A 27,621-nucleotide genomic window follows, 5' to 3' on the forward strand; every position below is an offset into this window, starting at 1 on the left:
CCTTCGATTCTCCAGCATCTGCAGTTCCTTCTTAAACACTTAGTTATGTTGTTAGTTTGGAGATACAGGCCTTTGGCCACTGAGTCCACGCCAACAACATTAACACTATCCTACACACACTAGGGACAATTTACACTTATACCAAGCCAATTAACCTACAAACCTGTACGTCTTTGGAGTGTGGGAGGAAACCGAAGATCTCGGAGAAAACCCACGCAGGTCACGGGGAGAACGTACAAACTCCGTACAGACAGCACCCGTAGTTGGGATCGAACCTGGGTCTCTGGCGCTGTGAGGCAGCAACTCTACCGCTGCACCACCATGCCACTCTAATCTCCTCTGACTGCATGTGAACCATATCCCCACCATCCCCTGCGTATTCATGTGTTTATCTAAAAGCCTCTTTGAATTATTATGGGCAACAAGGAAATGGCAGAATAGGTACTTTGGATCTGTCTTCACTAAGGAAGACACAAACAATCTCCCAGATGTACTGTAAAGGGGTAAAGGAACTGAAATAAATTTTTATAAGGCGAGGAATAGTATTGGGAAGGCAAATGGGACCTTATAGGAACATATAAAATTATAAAAGGACTGGACAAGCTAGATGCAGGAAAAATGTTCCCAATGTTGGGCGAGTCCAGAACCAGGGGCCACACACAGTCTTAGAATAAAGGGGAGGTCATTTCAGACTGAGGTGAGAAAAAAAACTTATTCACCCAGAGAGTTGTGAATTTGTGGAATTCCCTGCCACAGAGGGCAGTGGAGGCCAAGTCACTGGATGGATTTAAGAGAGAGTTAGATAGAGCTCTAGGGGCTAGTGGAGTCAAGGGATATGGGGAGAAGGCAGGCACGGGTTATTGATAGGGGACGATCAGCCATGATCACAATGAATGGCGGTGCTGGCTCGAAGGGCCAAATGGCCTCCTCCTGCACCTATTTTCTATGTTTCTGTGAGTCTGAGAAGGGTTTTGGCTGGAGAAACTCAGCGGGTGCAGCAGCATCTATGGAGCGAAGGGAATAGGCAACGTTTCGGCCCGAAACCCTTCCGGGTTTCGGCCTGAAACGTTGCCTATTTCCTTCAGGGTTTCAGCCCGAAACGTTGCCTATTTCCTTCGCTCCATAGATGCTGCTGCACCCGCTGAGTTTCTCCAGCAATTTTGTCTACCTTCTATGTTTCTATAGAGAAGGCAGGCACGGGTTATTGATAGGGGACGATCAGCCATGATCACAATGAATGGCGGTGCAGGCTCGAAGGGCCGAATGGCCTCCTCTGGCACCTATTGTCTATGTTTCTATGCCACAATCCTGTCTGCGTTAATTATTTTTCTATTCCGAATCCCAAACACATCTGTAGTTTGATAAGTGAGTTTGATAGATCAGTGAATTTGTTATGCTGTGATAATTCTGTCAAGTGTGAGTCAATGGTGGTTTTGGGGATTGGCGATCTCACCACTGAATCATAACATTATGTGTTTGTCTGGCTTTGGAGAGTAAAAATATCGGCTGACTCTCGACTAAGTACCGAGGCGGTGGTCCACATATGTAGGTCCCAGGTTCCAAATAAAACAGAGGGGTAAAACTCCCAGCATTATGGGCACAGCGGTAGAGTTACTGCCTCACAGCACCAGAGACACGGGTTCGATCCTGACTACGGGTGCTGTCTGTACGGAGTTTGCACGTTCTCCCCCGTGACCAGCCTGGGTTTACTCCGCGATCTTCCGAGATCCAAAGACGTACATGTTTGTAGGTTAATTGGCTTGGGACAAATGTAAAATTGTCCCTAGTGTGTGTAGGGTAGTGTTAGTGTGCGGGGATCACAGGCCGGCACGGACTCGGAGGGCCGAAGGGCCTGTTTCCGCGCTGTATCTCTAAACTAAACTAAACAAGCACTGAGACCGTGCATCTCCTATGAATATATCTGGTTCCAAATAGACCAAAGATGAACTGGCAATAAAACTTGCAGAATTATTTTTCGTTTTGCTTAGAGGTTTAGTAGTTTGATTGTCATGTGTACCGAGGTACAGTGAAAAGCATTTGTTCCATGCTAACCAGTCAGCAGAAAGACAATACATGATTACAATCGAGCCGTTCACAGTGTGTAGATACATGATAATGGAATAACGTTTATCGCAAGGTAAAGCCAGCAAAGTCCGATCAAAGATAGTCCGAGGGTCACCAATGAGGTAGATAGTAGTTCAGCGCTGCTCTCTGGTTGTGGTAGGATGGTTCATTTAAGACCGAGATGAGAAAAAAAATTTTCACCCAGAGAGTTGCGAATTTGTGGAATTCCCTGCCACAGAGGGCAGTGGAGGCCAAGTCACTGGATGGATTTAAGAGAGAGTTGGATAGAGCTCTAGGGGCTAGTGGAATCGAGAGATATGGGGAGAAGGCAGGCACGGGTTATTGATTGGGGACGATCAGCCATGATCACAATGAATGGCGGTGCTGGGTCGAAGGGCCAAATGGCCTCCTCCTGCACCTATTTTCTATGTTTCTATGTTAACAGTTTGGAGCAAAGTTGCATAAGGCACATACCTTCTCTCCAGAGATGCTGCCTGTCCCGTTGAGTTACTCCAGCTTTTTGTGTCTATCTTCGGTTTAAACCAGCGTATGTAGTCCCTTCCTCTGCAGCAGATAAGTGTAGGATTAGGGGAGTGGATGGTTGATGTACAGTATTGACTGGATGGGCCAAAAGGCCTGTTTCCACATTGTATGACTCTAATTGCTTGGTCCTCATCCTACTGTGTCTATCAAAGATGTTACTCAGATACAATGTTCAATAAGGAACTGCAGATGCTGGAAAATCGAATACTGGAGAAACTCAGCGGGTGCAGCAGCATCTATGGAGCGAAGGAAATAGGCAACGTTTCGGGCCAAAACCCTTCCGTGTTTCGGCCCGAAACGTTGCCTATTTCCATAGAAACATAGATAATAGGTGCAGGAGTAGAGGCCATTCGGCCCTTCGAGCCTGCACCGCCATTCAATATGATCATGGCTGATCATCCAACTCAGTATCCTGTCCCTGCCTTCTCTCCATACCCCCTGATCCCTTTAGCCACAAGGGCCACATCTAACTCCCTCTTAAATATAGCCAATGAACTGTGTGGCCTCAACTACCTTCTGTGGCAGAGAATTCCAGAGATTCACCACTCTCTCTGTGTGAAAAATGTTTTCCTCATCTCGGTCCTAAAAGACTTCCCCCTTATCCTTAAACTGTGTGTGTGGCCCCTTGTTCTGGACTTCCCCAACATCGGGAACAATCTTCCTGCATCCCAGAAGGGTTTCTGCCCGAAACGTTGCCCATTTCCTTCGCTCCATAGATGCTGCCTCACCCGCTGAGTTTCTCCAGCATTTTTGTCTACCTTACTCAGATACAAGTCATAGATAGAGTCACACGCAGCGTGGAAACAGGTCCATCTTGCCCACACCCGCCAACACGTCCCATCCGCGCTTGTCCCACCTGCCCACGTTTGGCCCATATCCCTCTACACCTGTCCTATCCATGTACCTGTCCGAAATTTAAACTTTGCAGTTATAACCATATAACCATAACCATATTACAATGACAGTCCTACAAATCCGTGCCCAACACATATTTTCTCCTAGTCCCATCTACCTGCATTGATAAGTGGGAATAAGTGGCTTGTGTTACAGCGATTCCAGGAAGGTTTAATCCATATCATGTTTTCTTTACTCCCTCCCCTCTCCCTCACCTCCCTCCCTATCCAAATTGGTTGTTCCTCCAGCTTTATCGAGGAGAAGATGCCAGGTTTTGTAACGACCAGTAGAACCGTGTCGTGTTTGCGTGGAATTGGAGAGAACGGGCTGTCAAAGCCTGCAGCCCCGAAGCGTGTGTGTGTGTGTGTGTGTGTAGCTCTCTCTCATTCTCCTTCTCTCTGTGTCTCTCCCCTTCTCTCTCTCTCTGTCTGTCCTCCCTCTCCCTCCATCCCCTCCCTCTCTCTGTCTGTGTGTGAGACACACACACACACAGTCTCACTCTCACCATCTCCCTCCCCTTTCTCTCTCTCCCCCTCTCACACACACACACACCTTACAGCAGCAGCAAAGCAGCTGGGGCAATCCAGCGGATTATAGAAAAGGGAGAGAGGGAAAGAGAGGACAGAGCTGTCGGCGGCGGGGAAAGGAGAGACGAGACGAGGAGAGACGAGGAGAGGCGAGACGAGACGAGAGCGCTGTGTAGCGGGCTCTAAGGCCGGCCTGTGTCGGTGTGTGTGTGTGTGTGGGAGAGACGCACACAGAACCGTGGAGACTCGACCAAAGACTGGGATTTCTCCCCACACCCACCCACCCACCTCCCTGTATCTGTGTACACACACACACACATATACACACACACACACACGGCGAGCGAGGGGGAGAAAGGCTGGCGGACGTTACCGGCTTTATAGAAAACGCCAGGAGGGAAAAGATAAAGGAGCAACGAAGAAATCCCGGCGGCTGATTCTCTCTGTCTCTCTCGTCCTTGGTTATGCGAGCGGCCGGGACACGGACACGGAAACGGAGTGGCTGGAGCCGGGGAACACAGGTGAGGGAGTGGGGTATGTGGGGGGGGGGGGGGGTTGTGGGGAGGGGGGGGGAGAGATTGGGAGAGGGGGGTGGAAGGCGGGGTGGGAGGGGGGAGTGGAGATGGGGAAATTGTAACTGATTGATTGGGGAGGAGGAGAGGGGAGTGGGAGAGGGGAGAGGGAAATAGGGGTAAATAGAGGGAGGGGGGAAATAGAGGGGGTGAAGGGGGGGAGAGAGGGGGTTGTAGGTAGTGACTTGAGGCGTTGGATCAGACCGACCGACCCGTCTTCTGGAACGTGTCCAGAGGCGAGGGGCGGGAGTGACCGCTGGCAGCGGGCCGAGTGGGCCGCGGGGAGGGATAGGAGGGGGGGGGGGGGGGTCGGGGTCACAGCGGGTAGAGTGGTGTGGGGGGGGGTGGGGGGGGTGGGGGGGGGGGGGGGGGAGACAGCACCGCATTTTCTGGTGTCGGCATTTGTATTTACGGTGACTAACGATGAGACGTGAAGAAAAATTCCGCAGTCGCTTCTCCCCCCCCTCTCCTCTCCCCCCCCCCCCTCTCACCCCCCCTTCTCTCCTCCCCCCCCCCCCCCCTCCCCCCCCCCTCTCCCCCCCCCCCCCCCCCTTTGGTGCTTTTCCCTCTCCCGGACGTGGGGGCGGGGAGAAATAATTCCTCTCTAACCCCCCCCCCCCAAGACGGGGATGGTAGTTAGTGTCAGTCGGCTGAGGATTGTAGCACCTGTCCTGGCTGTTCGGCCCCTCTCCCCCCGACATCTCCCTCCCTACCCCCACCCCCCGTCTCCCGGTGCATGGGATATTAACTGGTATTGTGGTGGGGGGAGGGGTGACTTATCCTGACCCCCTCATCTCCCTACCCCCACCCCCTCGTCTCGTCTTCCTGTGAATGGGACATTGACCGGTGGAGGTGGTGTGAGTTGGTCTGACCTCTCCTCTCCTCCCTCCCCACTCCCTTCCCTCGGTCACAACAGCGAGTCTGTGTATCCTGTAGCCTGGCACATTAGTGTTAGACCCGTGCCTGTGTGTATGGATGTCTGTGTGTAAAGGTGTACACGGGGCTGTGTGGGTGGGTGTGTGGGTGGATGTGTGTGTGCTAATGCTTGTATAGGTGTGTGTCTGTTTATGGGTGTGTGGGTTTGTGTGTATAGGTTTATAGATTGTGTGTGTGTGTGTGTATTAGATGTATGTGTTGTGTGTGTGTGTGCATTAGATGTATGTGTTTGTGTGTGTGTGTATCTGCGTACATTAGATGAATGTGTAGTGAGTGTGTGTCTAGATGTGTATGTGGTGTGTCTGTGTATGTGGTGAGTGTGCATTAGATGGACGTATGTTGTGTGTGTGTGGACGTGTGTATGTGGTGTGTCTGTGTCTGTATGTGGTGGGTGTGCATTAGATGGACGTGTGTAGTGAGTGTGTGGACGTGTGTATGTGGTGTGTGTGTGTGTGTGGGTGTGCATGGGTGTGTGAGACTGTGTCCACCTCAGATGATCGCAGCTAATTAATTCCTTACAATGAGATTGTTGCAATCCTGGTTGGAATATTAACGATAAATATTTATACAATCCCCCCCTTCTCCTCCCCTCCCCACTAAAATCTGGTTGCAGGAGAAAGCGAATCGGTACAGTTATTAACCGGTTGTGGCATGTAGTGTGAGGTTGGTAGATTCACAGATTCACTGCCACACTTACTGTTACACACCGGGGTGATAGCGTTCACTGTAGCTTCATCATTGCGACACTCTCTGTACCGAATTTGGGGGGGTGACAATGAAAGAATTGATTAAAATGATGTCCCTGGACAGGTAGAGCAGTTATTCAGGAGTGGCCGAGACCTGCAGATTTAAAATTTAAACAGTGTCTTGTATAATTGGAAATGATATATTGTCCTTAGAAGCGAGTCGCTGGTGGTGACTTTCCTGCCGTATTTTCATTAGGGTTCTGATTGCACTGGGGTGGGAAAGATGGTGTGGGTGTGTGTGTGCTCTGTGTCGCTGCTCCTGCTATTGTGTTTCATGGCCGGGTCCGTGTCTCAAAGTGCAGCGGAGATGTTTCTGTCGGGGTGGGAGGCGAGGAGCAGATCGAACCATCTTCACACAAGCCACAAAATCTCACATTTTAAACCCTCTCTGACATTCGATTTACACCGGGCGTTTCTTGTTTGCTCAAACTTAAAATTCAGTGGGATCTCTCTCTCTCTCTCTGTGACTCTTGAGGCAACGCTGCCTGTTGTTGTGTCCATGGATTGTTGGCTGGGGGGGGGGGGGGGGGGGGGTACAAAATATAAATGAGGGAAGAAAAGGCAGCAGGAAGGAAATTAGGATATTTTCCTCTCCCTTCCCTTCTCTCCCTCTCCCTCCCTTCTCTCCTCCCCCCTTCCCCTTCTCTCCCCTTCTCTCCCCTTCTCTCCCCCCTCCCTTCCCTTCTCTCCCCCCTTCCCTTCTCTCCCCCCCTTCCCTTCTCTCCCCCCCTTCCCTTCTCTCCCCCCCCTTCCCTTCTCTCCCTTCCCTCCTTCCCCTTCCCTCTCTCCCCCCCTTCCCTTCTCTCCCCCCCTTCCCTTTCTCTCCCCCCCTTCCCTTCTCTCCCTCCTCCCTTCCCTTCTCTCCCCCCCTTCCCTTCTCTCCCCTCCCTTCCCTTCTCTCCCCTCCCTTCCCTTCTCTCCCCCCCTTCCCTCTCTCTCCCCCCCCTTCCTTCTCTCCCCCCCTTCCCCTTCTCTCCCCCCTTCCTTCCCTTCCTCCCTTCTTCTCCCCCCCCCCTTCTCTCTCCCCCCCTTCCCTCTCTCCCCCTTCTTCCCCTCCTCTCCCCCCTTCCCTTCTCTCCCCCCCCCCTTCTCTCCCCCCCTTCCCTTCTCTCTCCCCCCCTTCCCTTCTCTCCCCCCCCTTCCCTTCTCTCCCCTTCCCCTCTCTCCCCCTTCCCTTCCCCCCTCTCTCCCCCCCTCTCCCTCCCTCTCTCTCTCTCCCTCTCCTTCTCTCTCTCTCTCCCCCTCCTTCCCTCCCTCTCTCTCTCCCTCTCTTCCTCTCTCCCTCGGAAAATCAGTGTTTAAAGAGGTGATAATGAGCTAATTTGGGCAAGGCGCTGCCAATCAGCCTTCCATCTTACCAGGGACCAGTCCTTGGAGATTGTTTCTGTGAGAGAGCTTAGTCATGGTGGCCTGGCTGTGATATCTGATGTCTCTGCATCTCTGGGCAGAGTTCAGCCTTCACTACTCCACCGCTGGAGTTGGGGGGCTCCCGTTATACCGGCCCAGGGCTGGGTAGAGGACGGTGGGCTGAGGTTGGAGATAATACCACCATGGGCGCTTCTCATCTTGGCATCTTCCCCGTGGTGAAGCGGGCAGTACCTGGACAGATGGGCTCGCGTTTGGGAATACATTCCCTGCAACTGGAGCGAAGCTTCGACCGCTTCCCGGCTCATTTACAAACCCAGAATCATATCGTCACCATTAAAAAGATGTCTCCATCACTGGCCTCCCTTCACCGCTTGTCCTCAACCCTCCTTGTAATATTAAAAATGCCTCGTCTCCATTTCCCCCATCTTAATATATTAAACGTTAAGAAATGCCCCCACAATGCTGGCCTTCTACCCTGCTAATATATTAAATATTTTAAAATGCACCCATCGCTATTTTATCCATTGCTATTGTATTTAAATATTATATATTAAAAGATGCCCCATCTCTCTTCCCCCTCCCACCGCCATTTGCTCTTTCCCTTGTTAAAATATTACAAGACGCCCCCAGCTTAGTTTGCCTGCATTGTTGGACGTCTACCCTCCTTGCAATGTTGAATATTTAAAAAATGCACCTTTCCCGATTTTCCCCAACTCTATCCCACATCAAATATTAAATATTAAAGCTGCCCCATCATTTGCCCTGGATCCCAACTCAAATATTATAAATTAAAAGACGTCCCCATTTGCGTTTCCCCCCCAACGCGCCTTCTATGCCGCGTAAAGATGCCCCGTCTCCACTCGCCCGTGTCCCCCACCCCAGGCTGAAATATTCAATATTTAAAAACGCACCCATCGCTATTTTCTCCATCAATATCGTATCTTAAAACATTGAATATTAAAAGATGCTGCAAATCCACATACTGTAATTTCCCTTGCAAAAATATTACATATTAAAAGATACTCCCTCGCTAAATTCCACCCACATTATTTGCCCCTTTTGGGTTAAATATTACAAGATTCCCCCCACATCTCTGTTTTCGCACCATTTGTACTCTACATAGATACATTCCTTACAATATTAAACCAAAGATGCCCCATCTCCATTTCCTACCATTGCTTCTCCTCCACCCGATTAAAATATAAAATATTAACAGATTCCCCAATCTCCGATTTCCCCATCATGTGCCCTCTACCCTAATTAAAATATTAAACGTTAAAAGATGTCCCCCATCTACATTTTCCCTCAATCCATCCCCGACCCCACTAAAATATTAATCGATTAAGATGCCCTTACTACATTTGCCCGCATAGCTGGCCGTGGACCCTTCTAAAATATAAAATATTTAAAAATATGCCCGTCGCTATTTTCTTCCTCACAATCAAACCTAAAAATATAAAATATTAAAAGATGCCCCGTTTCCATTTCATTCATAAGTTGTCCACTAAAATATGAAATATTAAAACATGCCTCCAATCTTCATTTGCCTTTGTTTGCCCTCCGCCCTTGAATATTAAAATATGCTCCCGTCCCTATTTTCCCCACTTAAAATGTTAAATATTAAAATGTACCCCATCTCCATTAGCCCACATCTGCATTAGCCTTCTACCTTACTTGCAATATAATGTATTAAAATATGCACCTCCCTCATCTCTAGCCCTCTATCCTACGAAATATTAAATATTAAATCAGTCCTGTCTCCATTTTCCCCACTGCTTGTCGGTGTACCCCAATTACAATATTAGATGGGGTTTTTAAATGCCCCCCATCTCCATCTTTCCTCCTAGTTTGTCCTCCATCCCACTCGAATATTAAAAGATGCACCCATCATTATTTTCCCATCGCCACCCTCTCCCCCCCAACTCGGAATATTATTATTAAATGCTAATAGACATCGCCCATCGCCATTTTCCTTTCACTATCCCACTTGAAATTATTTAAAAAATGCACCCATCTTTCAATTTAAAAAAGGCCCCCACCTCTGTTGTCGCTCATCACCTCCCATCTAGCCCAGTTGAAATATTATATATTAAGAGTTGCCCGATCTCAGTTTTCTCCCATCGCTTGTCTTGTACCCGGCTTACAATATTAAATGTAAAAAGGATTTCCCCATCATCGTTATCATAATTTAAATATTAAAGGATCCCCCCCCACTGTTTTCCCCCATTATTTGCCCTCTACCCGGCTTGCAATGTTAAATATTAAAAGATCGCCCCATAGTCTGCCTTCTCCTCGGCTGGTCAGGCATTAACTGGAGCGAGGGGCCATCGGTGTGAGTCTTTCAAGGGTGTAGATCTTCTCCGATGTGCGGTGTTAGCACAGGTGTAGGGAACGAGAGCTAGGTTTCTCTCCCCCCCCCCCCCCCCCCTGCTGAGCTCCAGTGCCTGGGGAGGAACCTCCTAGCATCCATTCCCTCAGCCATGCAAGCTTGTATAACCCTAGTCTAGAACCTCAGTTTTATAGCCTGGGAACTGACGAACGTCTCAGTTCAGTTTAGTTTATTGTCACTTGCACCAAGGTCCAGTAGGAAGGAACTGCAGATTCCGGTTTACACTGAAGGTAGACACAAAATGCTGGAGTAACTCAGCAGGGACAGGCAGCATCTCTGGATGGAAGGAACGGGTGATGTTTCGGGCCGGGTGAAAAGGTTTTGTTGCGTGCTAACCAGTCAGCAGAGAGACAATACATTATTGGCAGTGTACAGATACTTGAGAGTGGTGAATCTGTGGAATTCTCTGCCACAGAAGGTAGTTGAGGCCACACAGTTCATTGGCTATATTTAAGAGGGAGTTAGATGTGGCCCTTGTGGCTAAAGGGATCAGGGGGTATGGAGAGAAGGCAGGGATGGGATACTGAGTTGGATGATCAGCCATGATCATATTGAATGGCGGTGCAGGCTCGAAGGACCGAATGGCCTCTACTCCTGCACCTATTGTCTATGTTTCTATGGAAATAGGCAACGTTTCGGGCCGAAACCCGGAAGGGTTTCGGCCCGAAACGTTGCCTATTTCCTTCGCTCCATAGATGCTGCCGCACCCGCTGAGTTTCTCCAGCATTCGATTTTCCAGCATCTGCAGTTCCTTCTTGAACATTGTATCTGAGTAACATCTTTGATAGACACAGTAGGATGAAGACCAAGTCATACAATGTGGAAACAGGCCTTTTGGCCCATCCAGTCAATACTGTACATCAACCATCCACTCCACTAATCCCACACTTATGGAGAGAAGGCAGGGATGGGATACTGAGTTGGATATTCAGCCATGATCATATTGAATGGCGGTGCAGGCTCGAAGGGCCGAATGGCCACTACTCCTGCACCTATTGTCTATGTTTCTATGTTTCTATGTAGACTTGATGGACCAAATGACCTAATTCATCAGCCAGAGAGGTCAGGGAACCTATTGTCTATGTTTCTATGAGTGGGAAATAATGTTGAGTGCAAGGTAAAGCCAGCAAAGTCCGATCAAGGATACTCACTCTGAGTCTCACAGATGAGGTAGATAGTATCTCATTGGCGATCCTCAGTCTATTCAGATGCTGGTTTACACTGAAAATAGACACAAAAAGGTGGAGTAACTCAGCGGGTCAGGCAGCATCTGTGGAGAAGTTACACAAAAATGCTGGAGAAACTCAGCGGGTGCAGCAGCATCTATGAAGCGAAGGAAATAGGTAACGTTTCGGGCCGAAACCCTTCTTCAGACTTTTTTTTTGTTTTGTCTACCTTTGATTTTCCAGCATCTGCAGTTCCTTCTTGAACACATCTGTGGCGAAGTAACATTTTGTGTCGCGACTTATCTTCCCCCATCTCATCTTGGCTTTTGTTGATGATGGCCCCATTTGATCCAATCATTTTTTTTTTCCCGTTTTGGTTTTTTTGAAGTCGAGAAAAATCTTGGAAACTTTGTTGTCATTCAGACCTTTCAGTCTGAACGAAATTTCGTCACCTTGCAGTTATACGTATAATAAAATAACAAAACACAAATTTAACCCACCACAATAAGTTCACCAGACACCTCCTCACCGTGATAGAAGGCAATAAATCTTAAGTCTTAATAAATCTTAATAAAACGAATGAGTTGCCATTAATCACGACTGTGTCAATATACAGGGACGCGCGCGTGCATTGGGAGCTGGACTCCTTTCCACTGCGATGTAGAACAGGGAAGACTCTGTTTAGTTTAGAGATACAGCGCGGAAACAGGCCCTTCGGCCCACCGAGTCTGCACCGACCAGCGATCCCCGCACGCTAACACTATCCTACACACACCAATTGGGTTACTGAGTATCCCGCGGTCTAGGCATAAACATAGAAATTAGGTGCAGGAGTAGGCCATTCGGCCCTTCGAGCCTGCACTGCCATTCAATATGATCATGGCTGATCATCCAACTCAGTATCCCGTACCTGCCTTCTCTCCATACCCCCTGATCCCCTTAGCCACAAGGGCCACATCTAACTCCCTCTTAAATATAGCCAATGAACTGGCCTCAACTACCCTCTGTGGCAGAGAGTTCCAGAGATTCACCACTCTCTGCGTGAAAAAAAGTTCTTCTCATCTCGGTTTTAAAGGATTTCCCCTTTATCCTTAAGCTGTGACCCCTTGTCCTGGACTTCCCCAACATCGGGAACAATCTTCCTGCATCTAGCCTCCTGCATAAGCTCAGGGGTGTCCCCGCCTTTGGGGTTGCAGCTCCTAGACTGTTGAACAGCATCCCCCTACGCATCAGAACTGTCCCCTCCAACGACTCCTTTAAGTCGAGACTAAAAACTCATCTTTATTCAAGCCTTTCTTGACGTCCTCTGAGGGAGGGCTACATGTATGTATTTATGTATGTACTTAATCCATGTATAATGTTAGTACCTCCACCAATGTAAAGCACTTTGGCCAACCAGAGTTGTTTTTTAAATTTGCTACTGAAATAAAACTGACTTGACTTGACACACATTTTGGGTCGAAACCTTCTTCAGACTAATCAGGTCTGAAGAAGGGTCTCGGCCCGAAACGTCACCCATTCCTTCTCTCCAGAGATGCTGGCTGTCCCGCTGAGTTACTCCAGCATTTTGTGTCTACCTTCGGTTTAAACCAGCACCTGCAGTTCCTTCCTAGACAATTAAAAATGGGTTTAGACAATAGACAATAGGTGCAGGAGTAGAGGCCATTCGGCCCTTCGAGCCAGCACTGCCATTCAATGTGATCATGGCTGATCATCCCCAATCAGTACCCCGCTCCTGCCTTCTCCCCATGTCCCCTGACTCCGCTATCTTTAAGAGCCCTATCTAGCTCTCGAAAGCATCCAGAGAACCTGCCTCCACCGCCCTCTGAGGCAGAGAATTCCACAGACTCGCAACTCTCCGTGAGAAAAAGTGTTACCTCGTCTCCGTTCTAAATGGCTTACTTCTTATTCTTAAACTGTGTGTGTGGCCCCTGGTTCTGGACTCCCCCAACATCGGGAACATGTTTCTAGTGTGTCCAAGCCCTTAACAATCTATGAGTTTAAGGCTGGGTGATTTGGCCTACAATTGAAGCCAATTCTCCTCTTGTTCAATCCCTAAATAGATCTCTGGGTAGAGATAAGATTGGCGTTGCTCAAAGGCGGGGAACACAATTAATTTTGGAACTCATTGCCACAGAAGGCTGTGGAGGCCAAGTCAATGGATATTTTTAAGGTTGAAATTTGACAGATTCTTGATTAGTGCGGGTGTCAGGGGTTATGGGGAGAAGGCAGGAGAATGGTGTTGGGAGGGAGAGATAGATCAGCCACGATTGAATGGTGGAGTAGACTTGATGGGCCGAATGGCCTAATTCTGCTCCTATCACTTCTGAACCAACCCATCCAAAATATTCCTTCCCTGAGAGCGCTGAGCATAATTGTTGAAGGCCGACTGGAATTTGTACGTCACTGATCACTGTTGTTTGGGTCTGAAGCACGGGGTATAGAGCAGGGAATAGTGGTGGGAATGTTTGGGAATATTGTGACTGGTATGTATTTTAGCTCTGCAGGTATTTGATTTTTGTATCGCGGCAGTTTCATTTCTTCCCATCCACCCTGTGATATTTATATTCACTGCCAGTTCTTCCTCTATGTTCTCTGCTCACTCCCTCCATTTTCTCCATCTCGCTGCGATCCTGCTCTGTGTATCTCAGTTCTCTAAACACCCTGGCGCGCTCTCTCTCTCTCTCCTTTTCCTGCCACTGTGTGAATATGTACATTTATGTGTGTGTGTAGAAATAGCATGAATGCAAATGCATGTAGATATATGTCAGTGTGTGCGTTTGGGTTGAGAATGTATATTTGCATTGTGTGCATACGTGTGTGCTTTGTTTTTACAGCATGTGCATACGTGCGTATATGTAGTACATGCCTTGTGCATGTGCTTGTTTTGTATAATAATATATATATATTATTATGTATATGGAGTGTGTGTATGTACATGGCTTGTGTGTGCGCACATGTGTATATAGGGTGTATATGTATGTTTATGGGCTGTGTGTGTATATGGATTGTGTATGTTATGTACACGAGTTGTGCATGTATGCATGCATATGAGTTGTGTGTGTGTGTGACATGTATGGTCATCGGTTTTATGTATATGTATGCATGGGCTATGTGTGTCCATGTGCGTGTATGTATATGCATGTGCTATGTGTATATGTATGCATGTATATGCATGGGTTATGTGTGCATGTGTATACATGTATGTGCATGGGCTATGTGTGTGTGTGTGCACGTGTGTGTATGCATGTATGTGCATGGGCTATGCGTGCGCATGTATGTATGCATGTATATGCATGGGTTATGTGTGTGCATGTGTATACATGCATGTGCATGGGCTATGTGTGAGTGTATGTGTGTGTGTGTGTGTATATATATATATGCATGTATGTGCATGGGCTATGCGTGCGCATGTATGCATGTATGTGCATGGGCTATGTGTGTGTGTGTGCATGTGTGTGTATGTTTGCATATCCCCATATCTAATCAAGATACAAGATACAAGATACATTTAATTGTCATCTTGTAATCAATCCTCTCCCTCTGCACCCTCTGCTTGCTCTGATTCCTCGTTGCTCCCAATGCCCTCCACAGCCTTGCCTCTGACCAGCATCACTCCATTTGTTTCCCCCTCTCTGTGGACCACTCTCTCCCCATCATTGCCACCTACCCAGAGATAGTGAGGTGTCGGAGTGAAGTGTTTTTGTTTCACTGCGGTTGGTGTGCAGGGTAGAAGCTAAAACAGCACGGCACATTCTGCAGCCCAATTGTGTATGTTCTACAGTTTAAGGATAAGGGGGAATTCTTTTAGGACCGAGATGAGGAAAACATTTTTCACACAGAGAGTGGTGAATCTGTGGAATTCTCTGCCACAGAAGGTAGTTGAGGCCACACAGTTCATTGGCTATATTTAAGAGGGAGTTAGATGTGGCCCTTGTGGCTAAGGGGATCAGGGGGTATGGAGAGAAGGCAGGGATGGGATACTGAGTTGGATGATCAGCCATGATCACATTGAATGGCGGTGCAGGCTCGAAGGACCGAATGGCCTCTACTCCTGTACCTATTTTCTATGTTTCTGTTCTACTGAAGATTTGGATATTTAGGCAATAGGAGGTAGTGGGCTATCATAGAAAATAGGTGCAGGAGTAGGCCATTCGGCCCTTCGAGCCAGTACTGCCATTGAATATGATCACAGCTGATCATCCAGAATCAGTACCCCGTTCCTGCCTTCTCCCCATATCCCTTGATTCCGTTAGCCCTAAGAGCTAAATCTAACTCTCATTATGAAGGTAGACACAAAATGCTGGAGTAACTCAGCGGGACAGGCAGCATCTCTGGAGAGAAGGGAATGAGTGACCCTTCCTCATCTGAGAGTCGGGGGAGGGGGAGGTACATAGATAAGGAAGTGCAAGGTGTGAAAATGGGACAAAGGGAATGGTGATCAAGGTACGCCTGCTGCAAAATCATCACGAAGAGATGTGCGTGTTTGTCACAATGTGTGTACACACACGCGCACACACCCGTGCAGATTATAATGTATATTTAGAAGCAGCAATGTAATTTATTCTGAATTATTACAAATCAGCCGGTCTTGGTGTGATCTGTGCTGTTCCGTCTCCCGCTCTCTCTGCTCCCTCCATCCGCAACAAAAAGCCTTCACTGTTCGCAGTTTCGTTAGATTTATTTTTCCTCCCCGTCTCCGTCTGAAAAAATATAGTTTGCGGCTGTTTCTGTTTGTGTTTCTCTACCGGGCCTGTGATCCTTGGTCAGTCGAACTGCCTTTGTTTCCCAGTTTGTCTCTCTGTTTCTGTCTGGCTCTCTGTGTATGTATGCCTCTGGGTATCTATCTGGCTCTCTGTGTATGTATGGCTCTGTGTATCTGTCTGGCTGGCTCTGTGTATGTATGGCTCTGTGTATCTGTCTGGCTCTCTGTGTATGTATGGCTCTGTGTATCTATCTGGCTCTGTGTATCTGTGTGTATGTATGGCTCTGTGTATGTATGGCTCTGTGTATGTATGGCTCTGTGTATCTATCTGGCTCTCTGTGTATGTATGGCTCTGTGTATGTATGGCTCTGTGTATGTATGGCTCTGTGTATGTATGGCTCTGTGTATGTATGGCTCTGTGTATCTATCTGGCTCTCTGTGTATGTATGGCTCTGTGTATGTATGGCTCTGTGTATGTATGGCTCTGTGTATGTATGGCTCTGTGTATGTATGTATGTCTCTGTGTATGTGTGTCTCTGTGTATGTATGTCTCTGTGTATGTATGTCTCTGTGTATGTATGGCTCTGTGTATGTATGGCTCTGTGTATGTATGGCTCTGTGTATGTATGGCTCTGTGTATGTATGGCCCTCTCTATGTATGGCTCCCCCTCTCTGTGTCTCTCTCTCCCCCTCTGGTCTCCTCCACCCTTTCTCTACAAACGCACCCCCATGTGTTCCTCAAGGATTTAGTGTGTATCTCTCTTCTCATGGTATTGCGTGTCTCTCTCCCCCTCTCTCTGTCCCCCCCTCTCTCTGTCTCTCTCCCCCTCTCTCTGTCTCTCTCCCTCTCCCTGTCTCTCTCCCTCCCCTCTCTCTCTCTCTCCCCCCTCTCTGTCTCTCGCTCCCCCTCCCCTATATATCTCACTCTGTGTCTATGTCCCCCCCTCTCTGTCTCTCTCCCTGTCTATGTCTTTATATCTCTCCCCTCTCTGTCTCTCCCTCTCTCTCTCGTCTCTCTCTCCGTATTTCCCTCCTCTCTCTGTCTCTCTCTCTCTCTCTCTCTCTCTCCCTCTCTCTCTCTCTCCCCCCCCCCTCTCTCTCTCTCTCTCTCTCCCCCTCTCTCTCTCTCTCTCTCCCTCTCTCTCTCTCTCCTCTCTCTCTCTCTCCCTCTCTCTCTCTCTCTCTCTCTCTCTGTCTCTCTCTCTCTCTCTCTGTCTCTCTCTCTCTCCCTCTCTCTCTCTCCCTCTCTCTCTGTGTCTCCCTCTCTCTCTGTGTCTCTCCCCCTCTCTGTCTGTCTCTCTCTGTCTCCCCCACCTCTCCATCTCTCTCTCCCTGTGTGTTTTTCCTCCTGTCTCTATCCTCTCCTGATCTCACTACCCCCTCCGTATGCGCCATTCATTTTGACTCTCTCCTTGCCTCGTATCTCTCTCCCTCTCTCTGGTTCTCGCTGTCCCTGACTCTGTGTGCCTTGGTCTTTCGGGCTTGCATCCCATCTGTACCTCTCCGTACCTCTGTTTTCCCACCCCCTTGCCTGCAGTGTAGTCAGACTATGAGTGTGATAGAGGCACGAAGTGAGGAGGGGGGTAGACCTCCTATGTGTGGTGAAAGATTCAACCTGTTATTGTTTCACTGCACAAAAAATAATACATTCTTGCAGGACCAATGATTAAATTAATTCCAAGCAAACACCCCACAGAGATGTGTGCGCAGAATACGCTGTTCTCAAAATGGAAGATATCCATCAGGTGCTCAGATGTGTGATTGCCTCTTCTGCCCTCTCCCCTTTGTTAAATCTGCTGTCTGCGGACTTTGGTTAAGGGTTGGAACATAGGCACCACCGCCACTCATCCCTGGTGGACCATGAGAAGGTGCTGGGAGCCCTAGGGACAGTCTGAAGAAGGGTCTCGACCCGACACATCACCCAAAGATGCTGCCTGTCCCGCTGAGTTACTCCAGCATTTTGTGTCTGTCTTCTGATCTAATGTTGTCTGATTTCGTAGAATCAGAGAAGTATGTACATTAACATTTGTCACCTGGGGTGGGAGATTGCAACCTTCACGTGGGCTGCCCTGTTCAACGAATGCAATCAACCTGGCATGCACAATCAAATAGAACAAGTTATCCTACAACTTTAGGCTGTGTACGCCATACGCAAGAACATCTGTCACCCGATCATTGTTTTTGAGGCTAAACCAATACATGGAAATAGATGGAGAGCTGTCATTTTTTTGAGAGTCAGGGGAGAGAGAAACACACATTGAAGGGTAAGGTGTGAAAATGACAGGTCAAAGGCAGGTGATGATTAAGAAATATAGAATGTTTAAGAAGGAACTGCAGATGCTGGAAAAATCGAAGGTAGACAAAAATGCTGGAGAAACTCAGCGGGTGAGGCAGCATCTATGGAGCGAAGGAAATAGGTGACGTTTCGGGGCGAGACCCTTCTTCAGACTGGTTCATTTCAAAGACAGACACAAAATGCTGGAGTAACTCAGCGGGACATAGAAACATAGAAATTAGGTGTAGGAGTAGGCCATTCGGCCCTTCGAGCCTGCACCGCCATTCAATATGATCATGGCTGATCATCCAACTCAGTATCCCGTACCTGCCTTCTCTCCATACCACCTGATCCCCTTAGCCACAAGGACCACATCTAACTCCCTCTTAAATATAGCCAATGAACTGGCCTCAACTACCCTCTGTGGCAGAGAATTCCACAGATTCACCACTCTCTGTGTGAAAAAAGTTCTTCTCATCTCGGTTTTAAAGGATTTCCCCCTTATCCGTAAGCTTTGACCCCTTGTCCTGGACTTCCCTAACATCGGGAACAATCTTGCTGCATCTAGCCTGTCCAACACATCTCTCTTAAATATAGCAAATATACAGGCAGCATCTATGGAGCGAAGGAAATAGGTGACGTTTCGGGACGAGACCCATCTTCAGACATGAGTCTTGTCTTGAAGTGCGTTAAGGGCTGTCCCACTTGCGTGATTTTTTTCGGTGACTGCCGGCACCCGTCATGGGTCTCCGAAAATTTTCAACATGTTGAAAATCCAGCAAGGACCAGAACAAGGAACGACTCTTTGGGCGACTACTCACGACCGTACAGGCTTCATTCACCCTGCGATGTCACCTGTACGGTCGTGAATCGTCTCCTCAGTCGCCCAAAGAATCGTAGCATCTTTCTGGTCCCCGCTGGGTTTTCAACATGTTGAAAATTTTCGGAGACCTGCAAAGACCTATGCCGGCAGTTGCCGAAAAAGTTGCGTAAGTGGGACAGGCCCGTTAGGAGAAAAACCGAGTCCGTTTTGTGTGGAGTTAGGACGATGGCATTACCTCTCTCTCCCTCCCTCTCTTCACAGACGATACCTGCGGTGGTGAAGTTGGGGTCACTTGGACTGGAGCCATGAGTTACGAACAGACGAGATGACTGCCCGGATCCCAACCCGAACCCTCTCTCCATCACCCCCCCTAATCTCCCAATGAGGAAAATGGCTTGCGGTCTAAACCAGGTACAAAAATTCTCACATGATCCACTTGGCACGTCAGTAGACATTTTTAATTAGCCCCAGAGCTTCCTGCAATGTTAGTAGTTGGTTCAAATCTCCAGCCTTGACAATATTTTGATTTTAGTTTAATTGTCTCTGCATTTAGCAATTTAAGAAAAAAAATTAGTGGGGGTGACTCATTGCATTCGTCACGGTTTCTGGAAACATTGGAACGCTGAGGCCTATTTTTAAAAGAAACATCAGCTGGGGTGTATTCCTTTTCCCAACACACCATAGCTTGCTGCCCACACCACTACCTTACCAGGAAGATAAATACAGCCTCTCTTCATCTCAGGGAAATGATATCTAACCGGATGCAAAACAATCAGTGGTTGACCTTCAAGGAGTCACAATGCTTTGGTAGTATTATAGAGTGATACAGTGTGGAAACAGGCCCTTCGGCCCAACCTGCCCAACCTGCCCCAGCTACACTAGTCATAGACTGAGTGATACAGCATGGAAACAGGCCCTTCGGCCCAACTTGCCCCACCTACAATAGTCATAGACTGAGTGATACAGTGTGCAAACAGGCCCTTCAGCCCAACCTGCCCATACTGGCCCAACCTGCCCCAGTTACACTAGTCATAGAGTGACACAGTGCAGAAACAGGCCCTTCGGCCCAACCTACGCATACTGGCCCAACCTGCCCCAGTTACACTAGTCAGAGTGATACAGTGGAAACAGGCCCTTCGGCCCAACTTGCCCACACCAACAGGCCCCAGGCCCAACTTGCCCACACCAACCAACATGCCCCAGATACACTAGTCCCTCCTGTCTAACTGTTTCTTAAACGTTGGGATAGTCCCAGCCTCAACTACCTCCTCGTGCAGCTTGTTCCATACACCCACCACCCTTTGTGTGAAAAAGTTACCCCTCAGATTCCTATTAAATCTTTTCCCCTTCACCTTGAACCCATGTCCTCTGGTCCTCGATTCCCCTACTCTGGGCATCTACCTGATCTATTCCTCTCATGATTTTGGACACCTCTATAAGATCCCCCCTCATCCTCCTGTGCTCCAAGGAATATAGACACAGCCTACTCAACCTCTCCCTATAGCTCACACCCTCTAGTCCTGGCAACATCCTTGTAAATCTTCTCTGTACCCTTTCCAGCTCGATAACATTCTTTGCCATTGGTGGTTCAATGAAGATTTTGGAAAAGGCAATGTCAAGACTTGTATTGATATTGAATCTTTCATGGTATTGGGATGTCATGAAATATTTCACAGTCAATGGAATAATTCTTCAAGCGTAGACACTGCCGTAATTTGGAAAACAAGGCAGCCTCCTTGTTCAGACCAGGCCAACTTGGATCATGTGCTTTTATCGATGAAGTGAATCAGATAGTGGAGACTGGGAATATGTAGAGAGAGAGATATAGAACAATGAAAGAATGATTTCATCGCAGTCCGAGGAGTAACTTTTTCACACAAAGCGTGGTGGGTGTATGGAACAAGCTGCCATCAAGCTGAGGTAGTTGAGGCTGGGACTATCCCAATGTTTAGACTGGTACATGGATAGGACGGGTTTGGAAATGTCATGGTATTGGGATGTCAGGACTGTCTTATGAAGAAAGACAGGATAGACTTGGTTTATACTCTCTAGAATTTAGGAGATTGAGAGGGGATCTTATAGAAACTTACAAAATTCTTAAGGGGTTGGACAGGCTAGATGCAGGAAGATTGCTCCCGATGTTGGGGAAGTCCAGGACAAGGGGTCACAGCTTAAAGATAAGGGGGAAATCCTTTAAAACCGAGATGAGAAGAACTTTTTTCACACAGAGAGTGGTGAATCTCTGGAACTCTCTGCCACAGAGGGTAGTCGAGGCCACAGTTCATTGGCTATATTTAAGAGGGAGTTAGATGTGGCCCTTGTGGCTAAAGGGATCAGAGGGTATGGAGAGAAGGCAGGGACGGGATACTGAGTTGGATGATCAGCCATGATCATATTGAATGGCGGTGCAGGCTCGAAGGGCCGAATGGCCTACTCCTGCACCTATTGTCTATGTTTCTATGTTGGTCTGGATTGAGAAAGATGGGTGATAGTCTTACACGATACGATAGGACAGGATGGGATCAAACTTTATTCATCCTCTGGGGAAATTGGCCTGCCAACAGTCACAACACAGCAAGGTACACAAAATCTTGAAATTAAAATTAATTCTATTAATTAAATTAAAGTCCTATAGGTTTGACTCCCTTACCTCTGAAGTTCCACAGAAACACAAAGTGGATAATGTTCCTTCGTAGTTTAAGATGTCAAGGACTTATAACGAGACTACGATGGCTGATCTGTGGGATCTTGTCCTTGTTCGTATCTATACACTGTGAATGGCTCGATTGTAATCATGTATTGTCTTTCCGCTGACTGATGAGCACGCAACAAAAGCTTTTCACTGTACCTCAGTACACGTGACAAAAAAACTAACCTGAACTTCAGAGGAAATGTGTAAAACGGAACTGCAGATGCTTGGCTTTAACCGAAGATAGACACAAAAAGCTGGAGTAACTCAGCGGGACAGGCAGCATCTCTGGAGAGAAGGAATGGGTGACATTTTGGGTCGAGACCCTTCTTCAGACTGAGAGTCGGGGGAGAGGGCGAGACTCGAGATATTTGGAGGGGTAAGTTGTATAGGGCTCTGGTGAGAGAGACCACATCTGGAGTATTGTGTACAGTTTTGGTCTCCTAGTTTGAGGAAGGACATCCTTGTGATTGAGGCAGTGCAGCGTAGGTTCAGGAGATTGATCCCTGGGATGGCGGGACTGTCATATGAGGAAAAGACTAGGCTTGTATTCACTGGAGTTTAGGAGGATGAGGGGGGAGATCTTATCGAAACATATAAAATTATAAAAGGACTGGACAAGCTAGATGCAGGAAAAATGTTCCCAATGTTGGGCGAGTCCAAAACCAGGGGCCACACAGTCTTAGAATAAAGGGGAGGCTATTTAAGACTGAGGTGAGAAAAAACTTTTTCACCCAGAGAGTTGTGAATTTGTGGAATTCCCTGCCACAGAGGGCAGTGGAGGCCAAGTCACTGGATGGATTTAAGAGAGAGTTAGATAGAGCTCTAGGGGCTAGTGGAGTCGAGGGATATGGGGAGAAGGCAGGCACGGGTTATTGACAGGGGATGATCAGCCATGATCACAATGAATGGCGGTGCTGGCTCGAAGGGCCGAATGGCCTCCTCCTGCACCTATTTTCTACATTTCTATGTAAGGTGTGAAAACGGCAGATCAATGCATTGGGACTTGTGTTGACTACCTGATGCGGGGAGGAGATCAGACCTGAACCTGATTGACTCTTCCAGTCCCCATTGGTGACGAGGAAACAGAAGTCAACACACTCGTCATTGTGTAACATCCCACATACCCAACGGTGGCTGAGGATTCTCTAGTCCCCAGTGCCTCGAGTCACCACCAGAGACACTTGCAAAATACGTAATTGGTGACTGTGTCTCTCCACAACAACTTGCACCCAAACTTCCACAAATACATCTCACAGTTTATGTTTTGCTAACAGCACCCTTGCAGTTCATTTCAGTAGGAATAAAAAATGAGTTCGCACCATTTGGCTTTCGGCGCAAACTAATAGAAACATAGAAAAATAGATGCAGGAGTAGGCCATTCGGCCCTTCGAGCCAGCACCGCCATTCAATGTAATCATAGAAACATAGAAATTAGGTGCAGGAGTAGGCCATTCGTAAGAAATCCAAGTTCAAATAATTGAAGAAGACATGCAGTGATCATCAGTGGTTACAGATTTGGTCTGTTCCTTTGTACATTGAAGTATGCTGTGGTAAATAATTCCAGGAATGAACTGTGGCCTCAACTACCCTCTGTGGCAGAGAGTTCCAGGGATTCACCACTCTCTGTGTGAAAAAAAGTTCTTCTCATCTCGGTTTTAAAGGACCCCATTTATCCTTAGACAGAATAATGCGTGTTAAAGGCAATGTTTATTCTTAGTGGATGTGGTATGATGTTGTTTCCACTGTGTGGGAAAGTCTAGCACCAGAGGCAATAGAAACATAGAAAATAGGTGCAGGAGTAGGCCATTCGGCCCTTCGAGCCTGCACCGCCATTCAATATGATCATGGCTGATCATCCAACTCAGTATCCCATACCTGCCTTCTCTCCATACCCCCTGATCCCTTAGCCACAAGGGCCACATCTAACTCCCTCTATAATATAGCTTATGAATGAATATTAATCATGACTGATCATCTAAAATCAGTATCCCGTTCCTGCTTTCTCCCCATATCCCTTGACTCCTTTAGCCCTTGGAGCTAAATCTAACTCTCATAATGACGATAGATACAAAATGCTGGAGTAACTCATTGAGACAGGCAGCATCTCTGGGGAGAAGGAATGGGTCGGGACCCTTCTTCAGACTGGTTGGGGATAAGGGAAATGAGAGATATATATGATGATGTGGAGAGATAAAAAACAATGAATAAACAAATAATGGAAACAGGTCAACTGTTTGTTGGGTGTAAACAAGAAGCTGGTGGGACTTGCGTGGGGGAGGGATAGAGAGAGAGAGAGGGAATGCCAGGGTTTACTTGAAGTTGGAGAAATCAATATTCATACCACTGGGCTGTAAGCTGCCCAAGGGAAATATGAGATGCTGTTCCTCCAATTTGCATTAGGCCTCACTCTGATTAAACCTAAACCTGCCTCCCTGTGATCTAGAATCTGTGGTCTGAAGAAGGGTTTCGGCCCGAAACGTTGCCTATTTCCTTCGCTCCATAGATGCTGCTGCACCCGCTGAGTTTCTCCAGCTTTTTTGTGTAACCTCCCTGTGATCTAGAATCCCTCAGTTCCCAGTTGCTGGAACAGGGTAGATACAAAATGCTGCAGTAACTCAGCGGGATAGGATGCATCTCCAGACAGAAGGAATGGGTGACGTTTTGGTCAAGACCCTTCTTCAGATGTCTGAAATCTGATCCAGATGTTCCATTTAGGCCAGTCATATTTTCCCCATATCCTCCCATGCTTTCCAATCCATGTACCTATCCAATTGTCTCTTAAATACTGTTATAGCAGCTGCCTCAATCACCAAATCTGAAGAAAGATCTCGATCCAAAACGTCACCCATTCCTTCTCTCCACAGATGCTGCCTGTCCCGCTGAGTTTCTCCAGCATTTGTGTCTTTCTTCGGTTTAAACCAGCATCTGCAGTTCCTTCCTACCCATCTGGTACATGGTGCTGAACTATTCTTGGTGGCTTTTTGCATCTGACTCTCCCTGGAACCACCTGTCAAGTGTATAAAATCATGAGAGGAATAGATCAGGTAGATACACACAGTCTCTTTCCCAGAGTAGGGGAATCGAGGACCAGAGGACACGGGTTCAAGATGAAGGGGAAAAGATTTAATAGGAATCTGAGGGCTAACCTTTTCACATAAAGGGTAGTGGGTGTATGGAACGAGCTGCCAGAGGAGGTAGTTGAGGCTGGGACTATCCCAACATTTAAGGAACAGTTAGACAGGTACATGGATAGGACAGGTTTGGAGGGATATGGACCAAACATAGGCAGGTGGGACTAGTGTAGCTGGGACATGTTGGCCGGTTGGGTCGAAGGGCCTGTTTCCACGCTGTGTGACTCCAAGTTGTGGCGTTTGCTTTAACTGGTTGTATCTCCTTGTTCAGTTTAGTTTATTGTCATGTGTATCGAGGTACAATGAAAAGCTTCTTGCTTTTCGCAATGACCAGTCAGCAGAAAGACAATACATGATGACATTTAAGTCATTTCTGGTGTATAGATACATGATCAGGGAGTAACATTTAGTACAGAGTAAAACCAAGAGTACAGAATAAGTTTCATAGCAAAAGGATTTGAGTCTAGGAGCAGGGAGGTTCTACTGCAGTTGTACAGGGTCTTGGTGAGACCACACCTGGAGTATTGCGTACAGTTTTGGTCTCCAAATCCGAGGAAGGACATTATTGCCATAGAGGGAGTGCAGAGACGGTTCACCAGACTGATTCCTGGGATGTCAGGACTTTCTTATGAAGAAAGACTGGATAGACCTGGTTTATACTCTCTAGAATTTAGGAGATTGAGAGGGGATCTTATAGAAACTTACAAAATTCTTAAGGGGTTGGACAGGCTAGATGCAGGAAGATTGCTCCTGATGTTGGGGAAGTCCAGGACAAGGGGTCACAGCTTAAGGATAAGGGGGAAATCCTTTAAAACCGAGATGAGAAGAACTTTTTTCACACAGAGAGTGGTGAATCTCTGGAACTCTCTGCCACAGAGGGTAGTTGAGGGCCACAGTTCATTGGCTATATTTAAGAGGGAGTTAGATGTGGCCCTTGTGGCTAAAGGGATCAGGGGGTATGGAGAGAAGGCAGGTACGGGATACTGAGTTGGATGATCAGCCATGATCATATTGAATGGCGGTGCAGGCTCGAAGGGCAGAATGGCCTACTCCTGCACCTGTTGTCTATGTTTCTATGTTTCTATAACCAGACGTCCGATCAAAGGCATTGATTAGTCTTGTTCCCACTCAGTGCGGTTGGTTGAAAAATGAATTCTCTTCCTTGCCCCATTCTGTATTCCCTCAATTACAAATCCCCAATGCAATCTACCAATCTTATTTATTTTAACGCGTTTGAAATTGATGTTGGACATGTTACTTGTGGGTGAGCAGCGGGTAGTGCAGCTGCCTCACAGCACCAGGGACCTGGGCTCAATCCTGACCACGGGTGCTGTCTGCGCGGAGTTTGCACGTTCTCCCCATGACCTGCGTGGGTTTTCTCCAGGTGCTCCGGTTTCCTCCCACACTCCAGGTTTGTAGGTTAATTGGCTTTGGTAAATTATCCGTAAGATGTAGAATAGAACTAATGTACGGGGTGATTGCTGGTCGGAGTGGACTAAGTGGCTGAAGGGCCTGTTTACAAAATATAATCTCCAAACTAACGTAAACATAATTTTTCAGGAGTGCTTTGTGTCAACCATTTTGGAGAGCTTGCTATCTCTACTATAAATTAACATATCTCTGCCTCAGATAGGATATATCTGTGTTTGGGAGATATGCTATTAACCTCCAACTGATACTGTCTTTGTTAGATGTTTACGAGACCAGCCTGTAAATCTTGTTGGCTTGGATAGAGTGGATATGGAGAGGATGTTTCCACTAGTGGGAGAATCTAGGACTAGAGGTCACAATTAAAGGACATTCCTTTAGGAAGGAGTTGAGGAGGAATTTCTTTAGTCAGATGGTGGTGAATCATAGAAACATAGAAACATAGAAATTAGGTGCCGGAGTAGGCCATTCGGCCCTTCGAGCCTGCACCTCCATTCAATATGATCATGGCTGATCATCCAACTCAGTATCCCGTACCTGCCTTCTCTCCATACCCTCTGATCCCCTTGGCCACAAGGGCCACATCTAACTCCCTCTTAAATATAGCCAATGAACTGGCCTCAACTACCGTCTGTGGCAGAGAGTTCCAGAGATTCACCACTCTCTGTGTGAAAAAAGTTCTCCTCATCTCGGTTTTAAAGGATTTCCCCCTTATCCTTAAGCTGTGACCCCTTGTCCTGGACTTCCCCAACATCGGGAACAATCTTCCTGCATCTAGCCTGTCCAACCCCTTAAGAATTTTGTAAGTTTCTATAAGATCCCCTCTCAATCTCCTAAATTCTAGAGAATATAAACCAAGTCTATCCAGTCTATCTGTGGAATTCTTTGCCCCTTTACCTGGGTTAAGTCCGCCAACATAGTTGGTGGTATTTTGTTGGTTCACACGTTTGATCAATGGTGTTTTATCATTAATGTTTTATTATTATTAATGTATAGTGTCTTCCGAGTCACTCGCAACTGTCACTGTATGTCATGTTGTTACTTGCGGGCGGAGCACCAAGGCAAATTCCTTGTATGTGAATACTTGGCCAATAAACTTACTCATTTAGTATATTTGTAAGTAGACAGAAATGCTGGAGAAACTCACCTGTGATGCTGCTGCACCCGCTGAGTTTCTCCAGCATTTTTTTTGTCTACCTTTGATTTTTCCAGCATCTGCAGTTCCTTCTTAAACACTGTAAGGATTGTAACATGGTTGTCTGAAAATTTAGTGTTAAGATAATTTGGTGATTTTGTGTTAAGGTGGTGGGTGATTTTTTTGTTTTGTTTTCGGAGAGTTATCGTAATTAAATGAATTATTTT

General features: G+C 47.3%; 1 protein-coding gene across 3 annotated transcripts in view; it reads left to right on the plus strand.

Annotated features, from left to right (window-relative positions):
- The first annotated feature begins 3,975 nt into the window (after window positions 1-3,975).
- LOC129714350 (adhesion G protein-coupled receptor L1-like) overlaps window positions 3,976-27,621 on the plus strand; it is a 350,449-nt gene continuing 326,803 nt past the window's right edge. For all 3 annotated transcript variants that reach the window (XM_055663898.1, XM_055663900.1, XM_055663899.1), the window contains exons 1-2: window positions 3,976-4,549; window positions 19,270-19,419. The gene's annotated coding sequence lies outside the window, so the exon portion shown is untranslated. The remainder of the gene's footprint in view (window positions 4,550-19,269; window positions 19,420-27,621) is intronic.

This window comes from Leucoraja erinacea, chromosome 39, assembly GCF_028641065.1.
Source record: "Leucoraja erinacea ecotype New England chromosome 39, Leri_hhj_1, whole genome shotgun sequence".
Taxonomy (NCBI): domain Eukaryota; kingdom Metazoa; phylum Chordata; class Chondrichthyes; order Rajiformes; family Rajidae; genus Leucoraja; species Leucoraja erinaceus.